At 38.2% G+C, this 11,840-nt stretch overlaps 1 pseudogene; it reads right to left on the reverse strand.

The window, feature by feature from the left end:
* Positions 1-5,683: 5,683 nt before the first annotated feature.
* On the reverse strand, positions 5,684-6,437 carry LOC118826243 (annotated as a pseudogene).
* Between the last annotated feature and the right edge of the window lie 5,403 nt (positions 6,438-11,840).

Here is an 11,840-nt window from a genome sequence, read left to right on the forward strand (position 1 = left end):
GGAGAGCTGAAGTTCTGCATGGCCAGCTTGTCTCTGTACAAGACTAATACTGTAGACACTGTGGATTTTTATAGTGGTTTAGCAGCAGCTGCACGTGTGGTCTTCCCTATTATACACTCTAGTATTTATGTGGTCACAGGTCCAGTGATCGAGCTACTACTACCCATTTAGCAAAATTTGTCTGGCTCACCTGTGGGTCACATCCCTGGTTTGATCAGGCCCAGTATGCGGCTGGGTCCTCGGCCCAGATCTGGTCCACACACTGTAAAGTGAGTAGAACTAAAGGATATGGCCCAACTACATTGTTAGTTCACAATATTCACACCAGAATTGTCCCACAAATGTAGAAACAAGGCGAAACGGTATGAAGCTGTCCAGGATCTGGCCCTGTTCTGGCCCACATGCCTAACATCTTCCCAGTAGTCAACCAACACTCACATAGGAAAGCCAGAATTAACCCAAAACTGTCTACTATCTGGGAACCCTGCTTGAAAAAGGCCCATTACAAACCATTAGGATTAAAACCTAATGTTTTTGCTTTCTAATGAAAATTGGCTTAACGGTTTCCAACACAGACCACCAGTTTCCTATAAAACACCTTTAGATTCCCATTAGGAAACCATTAAATGCATTTAGAATCAGCCACTGTTCACCTGTTAAACCAATAGGATCCTTAATTCATTAATATTTTTCTAGTTTACAGCAGTGTGTTTAGTACATTTAGTAGGCTGTAAGTGTTTTTGTCCGATTGTACTCACACTTTCACATGAGGATGTTTTCGGTTAAAAATTATCTGAAGGGACCAGTGAGTGAATGATAACGCTTTATCTGGGAATGTCATTCAGAGTGCTATGTTAAAGATAACATGTTAGAGGCTCCGCTTTTGCAAACAGCAGCCATCAGTGATTCTAAGCTAACTAATTGCTAACCAACTGCAGTTAAGGCCAGAGATATTGGCAGCGTCTCTTTACTGTGGGACTGCAAACAGGAATCAGTCTTAACTTTCAAAAGGGTAAAAATATTACATTCATTTTTGCTTGTGGCTTTTTTGTGTGGTGGTTTTTCATATAAAAGTCTGAAGGCAGGGTGTGGTGAGGAATGTCTCCATACGTGTATTTCTCAATCTCCACCAGAGTGGTGTGAGCTTAAGCGCGGACCATGTCCTTATCTAGCTCAGTCCAGTCCCAAGACATTTTCAAAATAGCCTGCAGCTCAGGGTCAGCGATGGGGAGAAGTGAGTCTGAGTGCGTGCGTGTGTCTCACGACAGTCACAGGACTAGAAACAGTGAGTGTGAGCCAACATCAGGATAGCGAAGTTACCAAAATGGCTCAATTTGTATTTAGCAATGATTAAAAAGCTCCCAAAATCGTTACCAATCTGCTGCGCCCTCTGCTGGCTAAATCAGCTTTCTACACATCATTAAACTGACTTGTGCTGCGTCCAAAACTGCATACTGCCCTGCACAACAGGAAACAGCAGAAATCCTGCAAAATTTGTGCATTCTGGGAAATACACGTAAGGCTTCATGTGTAAGACATATTTGAGGTGTTTTTGTTTGTTTTAGCATGCTATTCTAACTCTAAAGATATGTTTGAATGCGTTTTATATGTTTTGCTATTCTAACCAAGATGGTGTATTTTGTGTCAGTTAACATAGTGCCACATTAAAACATTGGGTTACTGCCAGCTCTGGGATCCTGAAGACCAGTCTAAGTGGATTTAATTGTTATAATGTTGTGTATAAAGTGTGTTTGCAAACAGCGTGATCACACTGTTGGCTTAAAATAGTTATAATTTGCTGAAATACAACCATATCTAACATTTCCCTGAAACCTTTGTTAGCAGTAAGGTTGAGTACTGTATTATGTAATAAAAGCAGTGCTGTCAAAGTCCTGCCAAAAACAGGATCATTTATTAACACCATAATTTTTTAATCACTTTTAATGCAATTTCCTAGTTTGTTTCCTATTTTTACCATTATTTTTCAAATGCAGCAGTGCTGGACAATAACATTGTGGATGTAACGTTATTGAAAGTAATAAGCACATTCTGCTGAAGGTTATTTTTTCCGCTGTTTGTCCACTTATAGCTACGACAAAATGCACTGCTTTTGAAATAAATCTTTCTTTAGCATCGAATTTGAGCTGATAAAACTATTGTGATTGATCTACTGTGATTACACTAAAGAACGTGATTAATCACAATTAGTTATTTTAAACGTTTGACAGCTCCAAATCAAAGTATTATTTGGAAAAGAAGTCACAGTACTGTATATAAACAATGCCTTACTGTAACAACAGTACAGTTAATATCTGTCAATGGAAAAATACAGTAAACTGTGTATTTAGGTTACAGTTGTGCTATGCTGTAATTGTGAGTTTATTGACAAAATTGCTTCTAATTAATTATTTTAACTCTACAAATACGGAAATGTTAAATTCTCTCATTAGGGGCATGACGTGACCCCAATCAGAGAGTTCTACATTCCCTTTCAAGATAACTGAGGCAACCTACAGTTGAGTAAATAATAGGCTTATTTATCTCAAAATGTGAAGCATGTTTTTTTTTCTTTTCTTGTTTTTCCATGTTTGTTTCCAATACAGTGGCTTGACTGCAAATTATTGTTTACTGAGGGCAATTTTTCCAGCTGCTTGAACAGTGAGTCTTTTACTGTGGCCTTTTTTATGACATTAAAATCAGCCTCACTAAGAATTAAACTGCTCATGGGCCATGGAAAGGGGTTTCTGACCTTTCTGGAATGAAGGTGTTTGATGTACTCTGTAACATTGTTAGTTTCAAAACATACCATTCACTCTCCAGTCTACACGTTTAATATATGAAAGTGAAGTTGCAAACCCAACCCGTTTGGAATTCATCCCAGTTGTGATGTCACAACCATGAACACATTTGCATACTGCACTGTGCAAAGGTATTAGGTACCTAAGCACATTGTACAAACCAGCAGTAAGTATGTTTTTACATGTAAAAAAACACCATGTATCATTAAAATAGACATGCAAAGACATGCAGTCAGGCGAACTGAAGCTGCTAAATTGCATATGTATATGTCTGTGAGTCTGTCCTGTGATGGACTGGCGACTTGTCCGGGGTGTTTCCTATCTTCTGCCCAATGACTGCTGGAATAGGCTCCAGCCTTCTGGAATAGGCTCCAGCACATCCCCCCCCCACCCCCCCACCCCTACTTCGACCGAAGAGGACAAGTGGTCCTGTGCGTGTGTGTCTCCGCGACACTCCCAGCCATTGCATGGATTTGTTAAATTCCATTACCAGCACACCTCATTGAGCATAATGAAGCATTGATTAAGCATTGGATGATTTTTCAAATAAATCTGAGCAGCTATGAGAGAGGGTTACAAATGATTAAACAAACATATTGACCTAGGCTATGTAAAATCAATACTTACTGTATTCATATTATTTGTATGTATTTGTGTATTATGCCTGTACTACTGTGTTTTTCGGTCCAGTGACAGTGCTTACTGTCCAAACAAATAGCTTTTTAAACATAATTTTCTCAAATGCCTAAAACTTTTTCATAGTGATGTGTGACTGCCCATACAGCAGTTTAGCCTACCCATTCATGATGAAGAGATAAAGAGTGTTAGTACTGCAGCCAGTCTGTAGTAGACACTAATGTAGAGAACTGATTTGGCATATACCCACCTGTAAATGGAAGAATATGTTTGTGTCTTTTATTTTGTGCTTGATTTTGACCATGACCACCATCAACAGCACTTCATGCTCGTCCAAGCACTCTTTATGTGCTGCAATTTATAAAATGTTCTCTTAAGTGTTTCTCCTGCTGTTGTACAATCATAAAAAAGTTAAAAATTATAATGCTAGCTAGTTGGCATGGCAGCAGGGCAGGAATGAAGTGAATATGTCTCAGTATGTCATTAAAAAAAGCATACGGTCATATCATTTATTGCAAGGGGAAGTGTGCGTGAGTGGTGTGAGAAGAGTGAGTAAGACATGAGCTGGGTAGCGAGCTGTTAGAGAAGGGAAACGCTGCTTATGTGCAGCATAGCTGTGCCCAGCAACAGCTGGAAGATAAAGCATGACTTGTGCAAAATCTGTCTCTTTTAATAGCAGTGAACACTACTACATGTTAAACTCATCAAATTAATTGACATTTGATGCTCTAAACTTAGCAGCAAATGCCATATCTAAGTGTGTTCTATGTAAAAGATGTGTTATTTTCTTTTAGAATTCGACTGGGGGTGTTCAAGCTTGCATATGACTGCATACTGTGGAGAAATAAATTCTTTTCAGATACTTTTGAATTGATCATTTTAAGACTTTAAAGTATTTGTTTTCAGCTAAAATTTCAGAATGAAATAACAGTATTTCTACAGTACTTGCAGAGGTTCAATACAACAAACATGTTGATTATGTTCAATAAATATTAACTGAAAATTACAGACACATATTTGTGCATTTTTTTAAACATGCATTTTTTAGTTCCCAGAAATCATCAGGCCTTCTTCGAATGTCATGTGCCTCAGTCCAAACGTTGATTATGCTGGACCCTGAATGCTATAAAAAATAAAGAAATAAAATAAAAATGTATTATGTTATTTAGTATGCAGTGAACATACAGCATTGAACATGTTTCATAACAAAACACTGTTTGTTTTTAAAGTATGTAGTCTCAGGACTGAGGAGGACTGTACACTTTGTAAGATACACTATATGTTAGACATGAAGAACTGACCTCACTCTGTGGTTTGATTTTAAATACGCATTTATCACATTCTCTTTAGCTGACACGCAATTTAGTAATATCACATTTACTCTTATGCTCTTATACTCTTATACAATCTGTGCAAGCTTCATCAAAGCCAAATGGCCTGAACATAGCGAACATACTTGGGATGATGGTGTTATGTTGCAAATTTTGCTCATTTTATTTAAAATTCTTCAAAGAGAGGACATATTGAATAGGTTTACATAATACCTGAACCAGAGTGTAGCTCACAGTCCTGACTGAAATACTGAATACTTCACTGTTTGCCTTAAGGACCAAGTTTGATCTCTTCCAGCTGTGGTTAGTGCGTCATGAGGTTCTGCAGAAGAGATAAAAGTGATTAACACCAAGGCATTCAGAGTTTATAAAGTAATACAATGGGTGTCATATGTCACAGAATCAATATGTGATTTTATTCAAGCATGATTATTGTTAATAATTTCATAATTATAACGCGCTAGTCAGAGCGTATCATGTGGAATCTCCATGCTGGCGTGTGATTTCAAGGAAATATGCAAGATTCAGAATAAATAATGACCTCTTAGTGTTTGACAGATTAGCATGACCTTTATGTATGTGCAAACTTTCAAATTACACAGTAATCTAAAAGTGAATAACATGATGATGATATGTACTAATATATCATAGTTATTCTCATTCATGTTAATATACTATGTTATTTTTTATAATTATAATCAATGGACTTAAAACCACCATGCTGTTTTTATGATTGTAATCAATGCACTTATACATCACTTTGCATTCTCATTTGGCAACAACATACCACGAAACATCACATGGACAAAAGCAGCCTAATCTACTTGAGCTTTATTGGGAAATATCAACAGCACAGCAGGGCCAGAGGGTATGTGGATCAGTCAGCCACACTAGCTGCCCAAATGAGCATCAGTCCTTTCACTTCTGCCCTCTGGACAGGGCTGAGTTCCACACCTCCTCTTCATCCTTCTCGATGACCAGGGTGCCGTCGTTGTGCAAGTACAGGCGGCACACCTTGAAGGCGTCGGCCCTGTGGGTGTTGGTGTGCCACACAGCCTTGTCGTCCCTCCTGTACATGACCAGGTTGCAGTCGTCCTGCACGCACAGGCGGTAGGCATCCCTCACTCCACCTGTGTCTGATGATCACACCGGCTTCCAGCTGTAGATGACGAAGTTACCGTCTTCCTGCAACACCGGCAGACAGGAGAATTAAGCCCAGAATTCACACAACATTCTCAAACACACACCTTCTAATGCTCCACACACATTCTAATGCTGGCAGCTCGCTTTACAACATTCAAGAATAAGAACTGACAAACCAAATGAACCAGTATGAATGGAGAAGGTTCGAGAACAGTGCAAACCGATGAAGGAACATTCTCAAACAGTGGGAATAGAGAACATTTCCCAACAATCACACACAGGGATGGAACATCTGGATTTGTTGAGGAACACTGGGTTGGTGTGCTTTGAGGTTTAGAAAAATAATGTTTGCGGTGATAAGCAGCCAATATATAAGTAGTTAGAAGGTAGATGGGCAAGTTTTAAACCCATTTGTTATGAGGCCAGCAAGAACATTTACCTGAAAGACTGCTTTGTACTCCTTGTTGTTGGACCACAGGTAGTGACCCTTGTGGAGCTCATCATACTATGACATGTAGTTCCTGCTCATGGCTCTGAAATAAAAAACAAAGGCACTGGAGTTTCATTGAAAAACAACATCTTTGTCAGCTTGTCTTGTTTTGTATGAAAAGAACAACGTAATTTTCTGTCTCAGTTGTTAAAACACCAGGTGGATATTTTGCAAAGCAGGGTAATAAGCCAAAAGCGAAGACCATCCAATAGGAGGAGATGTAGGGCTTATCTTTTGTGATATACCTCACAGAGACTTTGCTCCATAATTTTATGTTAGACAGAAGATACATGTAATTCATCACATTGGTGAAATACTCACTTGCTTGTCAGACTTCACAGCGTCAGGCGATTGAAGCTGTAGTTCCAGGTAAAGTGATGCGGGGGCAGATCCAGTCCGTTTTATAGCCCCAGAGGTGAGGAGGTAACCAGAGAAGATGAAATTAGCCTTTATTTGGAGAGCACAAACAACCAATGACAAATCTCTTACTTGGAGCATAATTAAATATAACACGTTCCAAGACCTGCAGACATCAGTAAACTTCTGAGGGGTGAATTTCTTTAATTAAAGCGGTGAAGCAGGCAATGTCCTGACACATCATGGTCAGATTTGTCAGGTTTGTTCCTGTACTTCAGCTTCTTGTGAGATGATCTTTCCAGGCCTGCAAACATCTGTGTGATAAAACAGGCGTATTCACTATTAGGCGCTATACAGGCCTGTCAGATGAAAAGTGTGGGTAAAGGTCCTTCAGTGACCATTCAGGGGCAAATCGCTGACCGCGCAATTCAATATGGCTACATTACATGGCCAGAATCATGTGAACCAATGTTTCTTCCAAAATCAAGAGTATTGCTGCAGCAGTTGTATCTACTCTTCAGGGAAGAATTTACACTAAACACAGGAACATTGCTTTGAGGATTTGATTGCATTCAGCAGCAGGAGGTATTTATGTTGGATGACTAGTTCTGGATTACAAACGCTACTCATCCCAAAGGTACTGGTTGGTCCTCCATAACTCCATAACTGGAGAATGCTGTTCCACTGCTCCACAGCTCAATGCTGGGGGGCTTCATACCCCTCTAGCCTACGTTTGGCAATAGGCATGGTGACCTTGGCATCCTGTTCTATTGTCAACACTTTTCTGTGGAGAATATACAAGCTGTGTGTGCATTTGAACTCCTGTGTCAGCAGTGAGTGCAACTTACTGCAGCTGAATTCACTAATAAGAAGGGGTGTCCACAGTCTTTTGGACATATAGTGTATGATTCTTTAGGAAACTATTTAAGACATCAATCTCAGATTTTTTCACCACAATTCAAGTAGAATATTTCAGTAGGATTCAGAATGTAACATCCTTGCTCTGTTTCTGTTTGTGTCAGTCTTAGGATTACCTTCCCTTGTGTGTCTAGCTATGTGCTCTTGTTGTTGTTGTTTTGGTTTCTGTCTCCTCCCCTGTCCTGCCTCTTGGTTATCTGTCTCACCTGTCTCTAGTCTGTAGACCTGCCCTCTCATTATTACTCCCAGCTGCATCTTATTCTGTTTAGTGTATTTCTTAATGTCCTTGCTGTGCATTATGTTTTATTGTTTCATGTATTTTCTGGATAAGTTTGTTTCTTGTTATTTTGTTTGGATCTTTGCTATGCTTGCCACCTCAAACCTGGATTCAAATTAAAGAAACTTGCACTTGCACCATGCCTCCATGCTTCCCTGGTTACACATAATTATTTCCAAAAATACAATAAACTTAAAAATGTGATTGGAGAACCTATAGGTTAATATAGATTTTTTTTATTTTGGCCCAAAAATCTGTATATACTGCATTGAAAATAACAAATTATAACCACTTTTAACGTTCCAAAATCAAAGCAACTGACCACCTTAATACCAACACACAATATTTATACATTTGTAATATCTGTGTTAAATTAATTGAGCAACTTATTTGTTTGCTCTCTGAATACTGCTGGAAAATGGATCATGGCTAGATAAGCGACTCAAACTGGACTCAAGCCGTCTATGTAAACCTGACACATCAATGTTTATCTTAGCTCATTTTATTCGTCACAGGAAAAAACTGCAGCAATACATTAAGTGCGCAAGGAACAACATGTTAGATAAGTGTTATGCTTGAGTCAAAGATGCCTGTTTGGTAAAAGCTTATTTTTTTAAAATAAACTTTGATGTAGTATAGAACCAACCAAGTTCTGTCATTAGAAACAGAAATATACCATGACTACATGTCAATATTCTATGTCAATATGACATTGGCATGTGGTGTTTGGAAGACGTTGAAATTTGGTTACCTGACACCACGATTTTAAACCAACAAAATATCCATGTCTAATAATGTTAGAATGTCACGTCGAATTGATGTTAAGATTATGACGTTAATTAGACGTTGGGTTCTGGTCACCATGCCTGATGACTACATGTCAATATTCTATGTCAATATGACGTGGGAATTAGACGCTGTTTTGATATTGAATTTTGGTCAGCCGACGTCATGACCAACATTCAACCAGATATTAACTTCTATTGATGTTGGTGGCCAGCTGGGAATGCCGTAAAAGTTTCAAATACCATAAAATACCATTCACTCTTCAGTCTATACAGACCATGTATGGAAACTAAAGCGAAAACACAGTCTGCTTTGAATTGATTGCCTTTGTGATGTCATGAATGTAATACTCATTTTAAAATATCCACATATTCAGCCCTTTAGCTCCTCCCTTTAACACTGAAATGATAAAGAATGATGTTTCAGCCTGAACTGATTTTGTGAATCAGAACAGATTGGGAAGCCAATCAGAACAGTTTTTTTTATATATTGTTGCTGCTGGAACAAAATCTTTTATCTCCAAAATAGTAATTTTACAGAAAAAGGAAAAACACACGATTGACAAGATTTTATTCCAAGCAGTTTTGGACCATTTCTGTTGGGCCGTTCATCATGGCATTTTGATTATGCGGGAAAAAAAAAGAAAAATGACAAAAATGAAGATAAAAGCTTTTCTTACAACAGCAATGATAGGTCATTCTTAAAGGCACATTAACAAAAACAACCTGCGTAATTCTAAAGATTAAGAGAGCTTGGAAAATGGTCATGTAAAATGAATGATTATTGTTTTGGGTACATAAAACCACATCAATCACTGGTAGAACTTAGAGGAATAAAATACAAGAAAATATTAGGACATGGGCCCTTTAAGGCCAGCAAGTCAAGTATTAAGACTATAAATATGTAGTCTGAGGTGCAAATAGATGAATTAAGAGGGTCACTTACAGCCTATATGTGGACTTGTGTTGAGATGGTTAAACCTCAAAAAAGTGAAAGTTTATCTGACTAATTTTACATAAAAGAAGCTAAAAACTATAACCAACAGAAGAAAACATCATACAGGCTTATTATCTTATGTAGGTATGAGAGTGAGAAATTGAACTGTGGGCCCACACAAAGGCCTGAGGTTTCAAAAGCTTAAAGTGAGAGGCATTACAAGCTAAGGGTACAAGCTGACAGATCTCAACCTGCCTTTGAAAAAGCACAAACAGTATGAAACTTCAAAGAGGAAAGCATTTCACAGGACTACACCGAGCGCAGATACATGACAGTGTGAAAATACAATAAATACACTAGACAATAAATATGCAGAACTATGAATACACATGAAAATAAATACTATCAGGACAACAAAACAATATATACGAATGGGCATCATATTTTCATACATATGTATACACAGATAAACATCATGGTTTGTACTCTCTAAGACCCTAAAAAGTCCATGGTGCTAAATCTGTAGCCACACCCCAATCCATAACCAAATAGTGAGGACTATAAAAACATACCCACTCTAAAAGTCTTGCCACGAGCCTGCTAGTCGTTTGCCATTTTCTGCATTCTTTGACCAGTGTTGACTGTTGTCCATGTTTAGTATAGGGCTAATAATTATAATGGCTAATACTGATGGCCCCTCACTCCTCACTCTCTTCCTCTCTCTCTCTCTCTCTCTCTCTCTACCTCCATTTATCACTGCCTTCACACACATATATACTTGTGATCCACCCCTAATGTGCTATTTTTAAAAATACAGGAAGGGCAGGGGGATGTACTCTTTAAAATCAGATACTGAGAAAGTATCTGGGCAATTTAGAGAGTTGCAGCTATCTGATATTCAATGTAGTAATACAGGGGCTCTCAAGGATGTGTTACTAACGCTCTCTATTCACACTGCATACTAATGACTGTGTCAGCTAACTCAAACCATTTACTCCTTCCTCATGTGGTGTTTTACACTGTAAACAGTAAAACAGCTAAAACAGTAGCATCAGATGTTTTGAAGCCTGAATTTAAATTGAGGCCAGTGTATGGTTATTTAGGCATGCAGTTTGCACAATGTTTGTTGGCGAGCTTCAATTTCATTTCTGTCACTTGTTACCTTACTGCTCCAGTACAAAAACTAAACAAGCTAACATCGAGCACAAGCATGTTTTGGCTGACTGACTACAGTTGGGGTCAGGGGGAAACTATGTAAATTTGATTCGTCACTGAATAGTTGCTTTACATTCTCTGATGATAGTGCAGTTCTCAGTGTACTATGTCTAAGAAGTCATACATACAGACAGCAGTCTAGGTTAGTGCACCCACACTGAGAATCTACCAGTGCTTTCATTTTCTCTGAAGAAAAGCTACATAATGCTTATGTTCTCGGGCTGCCATGGGAGGAAGCATTACAAAATATTATTTCTAGTTGGTTTCGTACTTTACACAGTTTAAAAGCCGGCCACTTGGTTTAACAAAGATGGTAAGGTCAACTCCTAGCCTGTTAGATAGGACATTAGGACAATAATAGATCCTTCTGCAAGTTGAATATCAGTTAGGGAAATGGATATCTGGTGCCTTTTTGCAAGCAGGCCTACAACCATTACAAATATTCAACCAAAGTAACATATAATCCTTTCAGTTACATTTGTATGCAAAAAATGGGTGCCCTGGTCAAATGATGTGTTCTGTTGATTTTCTTTTTTTTATTGTATTTTTTCAAGGACAGACATTCAAAAGCATGCAATGACAACACACAATTCAGGGTCAGGAGACAGCCACTTCCTCGTTACAGCTTTTTTACTTGCAATTAATAGAATGTCCCATTAATATTTGTCCAATCTTGTTATATCAAAATTTAGCACCCCTAGCAACAGTGCATCAAATTCACATGGAAATTCTAAACTAAAAATATTTTCCAGTACTTTATGCAACTCTGTCCAAATTGTTGATTTTCTAAGTGAAAGTAAGTTACACATCCTCTACAGAGAACACACTTCTGTGCAGTTTTAATGCAGTTATTGTTTATTTGCTGAATTTAACATTTTGGGGAAAAACATGTAGAACCTGTACAAAAGTTGGTACTATATTAAACTGTGCACTAAAATTTGCAGGAAGATGAC

Source organism: Colossoma macropomum, unplaced genomic scaffold, assembly GCF_904425465.1.
Source record: "Colossoma macropomum unplaced genomic scaffold, Colossoma_macropomum, whole genome shotgun sequence".
Classification (NCBI taxonomy): domain Eukaryota; kingdom Metazoa; phylum Chordata; class Actinopteri; order Characiformes; family Serrasalmidae; genus Colossoma; species Colossoma macropomum.